At 38.3% G+C, this 7,600-nt stretch overlaps 1 long non-coding RNA gene across 1 annotated transcript; it reads left to right on the top strand.

The window, feature by feature from the left end:
• Nucleotides 1-1,905: 1,905 nt before the first annotated feature.
• LOC146892815 (uncharacterized) lies at nucleotides 1,906-7,346 on the top strand. Its single transcript, XR_015003478.2, has 2 exons — nucleotides 1,906-2,352; nucleotides 3,411-7,346. It is a non-coding gene; the product is annotated as an uncharacterized LOC146892815 (long non-coding RNA).
• Nucleotides 7,347-7,600: the final 254 nt, after the last annotated feature.

Here is a 7,600-nt window from a genome sequence, read left to right as displayed (position 1 = left end):
AATCTGAGACAATGGTCAGTTATCTATCTAGTCAGGAAACTGGCTGGAGTATTTGTTGTCCAGTCTCTGGACAATGGGAAAGTGCAGTCTGTGAGGCTGGCCCCCTCAGCTAGCAGCGTTGAAGTTGTCCTGAGCAGTTTGCAGTCTGATCTTTGGTTGGCGTTTGTTAACTTAATAGCATTACCACAATCCAGGTGGAATCGTTGTTGGGTCTTGTCATCTTTTTGAAGACTTCAAAGGAGCGGTCACAGTTCACTGCCAAAAACTTAAACATTTTAAAATGTCATATGCAACAGATCTTGGAGAGGCTGAAGGAGGACAATGTGTTAAATATATCCAGGGTGCATGAACTTCATTCCTAGCTACCTGCTTCAGACTCGAGCCAGAAATCATGTACAGGAAGCTAGATGGAGCCTATTTTTAGAATTAGTTAGTGTTCTATATGACCATTAACATCACAACAGAAAATATGTGTGTGTAGACAAATCTTAATTTTATAAACTTGGAGATAATATTTATAACTTAAGAAAAGTTTTAAAGAGTCAAAATGAAACCAAAGGATTATGAGATTATGATATATAGGGCACTCCCTTAATTTTGGATTTTCTTCTGTTTCATACCAGGTCATGTCTTTTGACATGAGACAGAGATTTTGGACACATGCTAGAACACTGTCCATCTTAATTTGTACAGGTATTCCTACAATGGTCATAACTTCTAATAAATGTGTAATTACAGAATCAACCCTTTCAGAACTCAAAGCAGTTGCCCGCTGAATTCTTGAATATGTAGCTACGGTATGGTGCACATACTTTAATTTTACAAACTCTGCAAAATGAAACATACCCATTTTCCAAATTTCATTTCTTTGAGTGCCTTTTGGGTTACTTCCTGCAGGTAATGGAGTTGGTTATACAAAGAACAAGCAGGACGTCCTTATAATTTCCTTAGCTTGCTACCAAGTGATAGAAAAAGTCTTTGCTGTTAACATGGTATTTCTTATGAAATCTGAGACTTGTAGCACATTTCCTACCTGTAATTGATCAATTTCATTATTACCTTGTGCTAGAGGGCCTGGTAGGCCTGTATGGGATCTGATGTGTGTTATATACAAGAAATAGTTTTTATTTCTGATTATTTCTTGTAGTTGAAAAAATAAAAAAAAATTAGTTCTGAATTATCTGGAATAAGTTCAGTGCTTCAATATGTAAAACAACTCTTACTGTATATTGAAAGTTAGATACTATATTAAGATTTTCTGAAAAATCTAATAATGCCATGAGAATAGCATTTAATTCTGACTTTTGAACAACATCATAAGGGCTTTGGGTCACTTCACTTAAATTTCCTGACTTACACCCTGCCTTTCCTGATTTGTTTGTATCAGTATAGAATGGAAGGCCTCCAGAAATTGGTGTTCCCATACAATGTGAGGAAGGATCCAATTAGTTCTCTTTATAAATGGAAGTCTCTTGCTTTTGGAATATTTGTTGCTAATCTCTACCAAGAAATTGCTGCAAGATCTTTGCCAGTGTTCATTTTCTGTCCACAATGAGGCAATTTTAGTTTTAGTGAAAACCACCACAATTTATTTTGGGTCTATTCCTGCTACTTGATTACTTGATGAAGTCTTAATTTTCCTTTCAGAATCAATTCAGAAACCTTTTCTTTTGTCCTTCCTTATATATATATTTTCCCCCAGACAGGGTTTCTCTGTGTAACAGCCCTAGCTGTCCTGAAACTAACTCTGTAGACCAGGCTGGCCTTGAACTCACAGAGGTCTATCTGCCTCTGCCTTCCAAGTGCTGGGTTTAAAGACGTGTGCCACTGTTGTCTGGTCAGAAACCTTTTCTACAGAGCCTTATTTTGTTGCTCTGTTTGTGTGGCAGAAATATCCATTCTAAAATATTATCTGCTCTCTGCATAAGAATTCCTATGGGAAGATGCATAAAAGGTAAAATAACCAGAATTTAATTAAGCTCTGGATGCAAATGATCCACTTGTGCATCTCGTAATTTCTTTTCTACCCAGAGTCAAGTCTCTCTCAGCCTCGGATGATAAATTTTTGGACTATTTAAGTCCTATCACCTTGTAAGGTTTGAAATAAATTACTTAGTTCTTGAGTTGCTAATCCAGTTGTTGACCTTAGCCAGTTAATATCTCCTAGCAGTTTTTGAAAAACACTGAGTTAATAATTGATCTCTCCTGATTTGTATTCTCTGTGGTTGAATTTTATAAGCCTATCTTAAATCCTAAGTAATTAATAGAATCTCCTTTTTGTACTTTTTCAGGTGCAGTTTGTAATCCCCAACATGGCAAATTTTTTTTAACCTCTTCAAACATTTTTCTAAGGTATCTGAGTTTGAATTACCTAGTACGATATTATCCATATAATGGTAAATTATAGATTGAGGAAACTTTTTACAAATTCTTACTGATGGTGGTCATATAAAATACTGACACATGGTAGGGCTGTTTAAGAATGCTTGTGGAAGAATTTTCCACTGATACCTGTTAACAGCCTGGGGAATTAAGTAGGCACTGTGAAGGCAAGTTCCTGTAAAGGTATAGTTTAAAAAAGCAGTCTTTTAATCCATTCTCTAGGTAATAGAGAAGGCAAGGGAATCCCAGGCTGTAAAGAGCCCATTGGTTGAATCATCTTATTTATGGCTCTTAAATCTATTAACATTCTCCCAGACTTCTTTTAAATGACAAATATAGGAGAATTCCCAGGACTGGTCGGTTCCTCAATATGCTTAGCAAGTTTAGCTGCTCCTGTCCCAGCTGTTCTAATACCTATAATTTTTCTGGTGTCAAAGGTTGTTGTTCCACCCAGACAGGTTTGTCAGTTAGCTGTTTTAAAGATAGGGCTGTTGGTACCTATTGGGCCTCTGAGTGCCAGCCTCGGTGCCCCCTCAGTGCCCAGACAGGCTGCCTACAGCAAGGGGGGATGGCTAAAGGGAACAGGGTAAATGAATCAGCTCACACATGCCTCCTTCTCATGTCTCTTTACTCTTACAAAGGTTTCTCCATTCCCAGAAGGCTTCCAGACTATATACACACAGAGACACAGTTAGCAATTCTCTGGCAAGAGCAAGGATACCAGTCATGTTTTCCACAGGGCTGTGAAGACAGCTAAGTCTGACAAAGTGGGCACCTGTTATCTTCCTTATGTCCCAGAATGCATGGCTATGAGACTTGCCAGGAGATACTGGGAGGGTTAGTTAGGGAGGGAGCTTTGAATCAGTATTGAATTCTTAGAAGAGAGAAAAGGTTTTCGTGTACTAACTACATTTCTTAAGTGTGACTAGTTAAGCTAGAAGTTTGTAATTAATACATGTAGAAAAAGGGGATGAAAATGTGGCAATACTATGCACTCTCCAAGCATTTTCTTCTGTTTCCTTCTGCAGTGGCTGGGAACACAGCATTGTAATAACCTTGGCAACCAGCGTAAACAGTGGGAGGAAAATGGATGGTGCTTGATCATTAGCATTTTTGTCAAATGTTAGCTGGTCAAAGGAAACTTCTTAGCACTAGATCAAAGGGAAAAGCTGTGATTATATAGTGTAAAATCCAGAGGCTGACATTTCAGCAGGGTAAGCAGTAGGGCACTCACACCTGCTGATGCCCAGATAATCAGGAATCACTTTCTCTGGGACTGGTTAAGTGATCCAGAGTTTTTTTCCTATATCTTTGGGGGTAAAGGCACAAACAGTTAATTTCCTAGGCTAAGATCTTGTATGAAACCGAGGTAAAGGTAAATACAGAATATTAATAGCTTGTTAGGGTAGAGTGTGGCCAGCGGGTTGTGCTCTCCTAAGACAGTTGTTAGAAAAATCAGAGAGCCCAGTCCTCCTTCTCAGTGCCTGTTCTTCGATGTGCAGGGCTTCTCTCCTGACTGGATGTTCTGCCATAAAAGATAATTGTGGGGAACTTGTTTCTAAGTTTATATCAGGGAATGGGCATGACTTTAACTGTGAGAACAAAGGTTTCTAGACTGTGTGAATACTTTCACACCTGGACCCCACAGTGTGGGAGAAGGTCATCCAGTATAGCAGTACATAAGGGTGGTATGCCCAATAATTGATTAAAATACTGCTGGGATTTTGGGGTCAAATCCCACTATGGAACAGGGAGTGCTATAACTTCCCAAGGGTTTTGCAGAAATGACAGTGACTATTCAGAAGGCGGCTATCTCCAAAGCTCTGCAAATCAGGTTTCCACCATCAGAATGTGGGATGATCCCACTAGGTCAGCCTTGAGATTTTGTCAGCAGAGATCTCGCTGTATAATCCTGTGGCCCACAGCACATTTGAAAGATCAACAGCTGTTGAGCCCTGTTTATGTACAACCAGAACAGTCTGGGACTGTTTTTGATAATACCTTTTAATACTTGTCTCAGAAGCATTCTTTATTTTATGGTTTGTTTCTTTATTGGAGGAATGTTAATCTGGGTTTTCCACTGTGTACAAATCACATCCCCATAAATTTATTGCTGTGTTAGCCATAGATGGCTTTAATTTTCCCATTTGTCCTTCTGGCCCTATACACTCAACCCACTTTGTACTTTGTTTTACCTGAGAAACAATCCTTAAAAGCTAAATATTTACCTCCTGGAGAGGCCAACCTGGATGCCAAGATTTGGGTGAAATTATCGTTGCATCTGTATCTGTGTCTACCAAGCCCTCAACTTCAATACCTTCTATTTGTATTTTTATCTTTGGTCTCTGATAGCAGTTTGCCAAAATACTTGTTTTATTGTCTTTCCTGAAAATTTTGTTTTGTCTAATGAACTGTTATGTCATCCAGAACAGTATGGCTTTTAACAATAGGCATTAAGTATTTTAATTGTTCTGTGGAGGAGTTTCCCCAATGTTGATAGGGAATGATTGAACCAAATTTGACATGGAAGCCTGAAAGAGGCCCCATAAGGCATTTCTCAATGGCAAAGAGTTCCCTTTCCTGTCCCATATTGAACTGCATCCATTATCCATTAGTCTAATGCCAGCCTGATGTGGGATTCCCCTCTGTATTCTGTGAATATGTTTTATTACCATTGGCTAATAAAAAAAGCTGCTTTGGCCTATAGCAGGGCAGAGTACAGCCAGGCTGGAAAAGATACAGAGAGAGAGTAGGCAGAGTCAGGAAAATGCCATGTTGCTGCCAACAGAGACAGATGCCAGAACTTTGCCTGGTAATTCACAGCTGTATAGCAATACACAGAATAATAGAAATGGGTTAATATGAGATGTAAGAGTTACTTAATAAGAAGTCTAAGCTAATGGCCAAACAGTGTTTTAATTAATGTTTCTGTGTGATTATTTTGGGTCTGAGTGGTCAGGAAACAAACACCCTCCACCTACAAAATGATGTGCCAACGTGGAGCTAACCCACATGGCCAACCACACAATTTGGGTCCGGTGTTTTTATGTCCACTCAGAGTCAGGAGGAAAGTAGCTGAGAGCGTGCCAGCCACTCAGTACCCCTGCCTGGGAAAGCAGCTGGATCAGGTCTGCTAAGCATGCACAGACAAGAGAGCAAGACAGATTCCCACCACCATACACGAGATATTTCTAGGCTGTGCAGTGTGCTGCATGGCAGACTTAGCTTTTACTCAGATAAAAAGGGTTTATGTACTGCATGGCACTTCCCAGAATTAAGGTGTAAGCAGAACTCCTATCTGGCGGTCCCAGAGCTGGTGGTAAAGGTAACTCCACCATATTAAAAGGCTGAGAGAGGTGGAGCCAGCATCCAGGGCTGTTGTAACCAAGCTGCTTACCATTTTAAAAACACTCCTGGTCAGAAAATGATTACAGATATGCAATAAAGATTCAGATAGAAATAAACCTCTAAATGGCTTCGGAGAGAGGAAAAGAGTATAGATAGTTGCAATATAAAAGAGTACAGACAGTCATAGATTAAAAGAATAAAGATAATAAGTATTAAGCTTGTGGAAAAACTAATAGAGTAAAAAAATAAGGCAGGTAAAGATGGAATATACACAGAGAATCTGGATTATGTACACTATTATGTTTTCTTTGAATTCTCTGACTGTGAATGAGCTAAGTACAGTTAAGTATTGTACAGGCTGCTAAGCTAAGCCAACATATATACTTTAAAGGTATCTTGACTTCAAAATTTGGGTCTAAGGAAATGTTGGAAAAGAAGTTCTGTTTCCAAAGAGGGTGAGAACCAGTGGATTCCTTCCAGACTAATGTGGTTTGATGGAACAAGACCCCTGAAAAGTCTCCACAGACACTTTGCCCAACAAAAAGCAGGAAGCAGTTTAGAGAGAACTATGCCCAAATTCCCAAATACTGTTTATAAGTATTTGTTTACATTTAAAGGAGAATACAATATAGAGATAAATACTTTGCATTGGTATGGATCTTGGTTTATTGAGAAATATTTAAAGTCAATTTTGTTATATATATTTCTTCTCTTGATTAAGGTATTGTGTTTATGCAGCTCATTTAAAAGTGTAATGTATATTAAGAAATACAGGTTAATAGGTAGTTGTCCATATAAGTCAAGCTTGTTGTCATATTAGTTATGTTTTGTAGGTGTACAGAGTTGTATATCAGATGGATAGGTATTCTTCAAACCTTTCAAAGACTTACAGAATATGGCATTTAAATGTTTTAAGAACATAGATTTTTCTCAACAATGAGACATGTCTGCTTCAGGTAACACCAATTACTTCAAGGGGATAATAGACATCGAAGAGACTCCTTATAGAGTTTGTTAGCCATTTGGGCAAGAAACTGCTCTTATCTGGACTGCTTGATGGTAAATTGGACATGCAGGACCCACAGAAAAATGACTGCTAAAGTTGCCTAAAGAAGGTGTTCCTGCTTCATGAAAGAATCTGCCAGACATTCTACAGTACACAGAAGAAAGTGACTGACAAACTGCCAATATAGGCAGAACTATTTTTAAAATTTCCTGTTTCATGGAATAGCCCGCCAGATACTATAGGCCTGTAGGCTGAAGATGGGTGCCCCAATGTTACAAAAGAACTCTGGGTGACTGTCCAGGAAGCAAGATGTCACTGTCAGTTCTAGAGTTTTGGAAGTTGCTTGCAATACACTTCCTGTTCACTTGGGTAATATTTATATTCTTCTGAAGCCTTTGATGGAGTTGAAAAAAAATAGTTATAATTATAAAAGATAAATTAGATATAAAACTTTAGACTCACAAAAATAGGATTGATGATGGAGTATTTTCCTTAATTTGCCAAATGTAAATGGACTAAATAATGTACCTATAATTCCTGTTTGATACCTGTTTTGTTATATGTAATTTTGCTATGTTAAAATTAAAACCTTCCTTTTTCGTTGTTTTCATTGAACTTTATATTTTTCTCTACTCTCCTTCCTTCCTCTCCCCTCCCCTTCTACTCTCTCCCATGTTTCTCATGCTTTCAATTTACTCAGGATATTTTGTCTTTTTCTGCTTCCCATGTATGTATGTCTCTCTTAGGGTTGTTATTGTTGTCTAGGTTCGCTGGGATTGTGAATTTTTTTATTTTTTTCTTTTGCTTTATGTCTAAAAGCCACTTCTGAGTGAGTACATATGATATTTTTCTTTCTGGGTTACC

This window comes from Myodes glareolus, chromosome 9 (assembly GCF_982192425.1).
Source record: "Myodes glareolus chromosome 9, mMyoGla1.1, whole genome shotgun sequence".
Lineage (NCBI taxonomy): Eukaryota > Metazoa > Chordata > Mammalia > Rodentia > Cricetidae > Myodes > Myodes glareolus.
The sequence above is the reverse complement of the archived record's forward strand: the minus strand, read 5'-3'. Positions and strand labels throughout refer to the sequence as shown.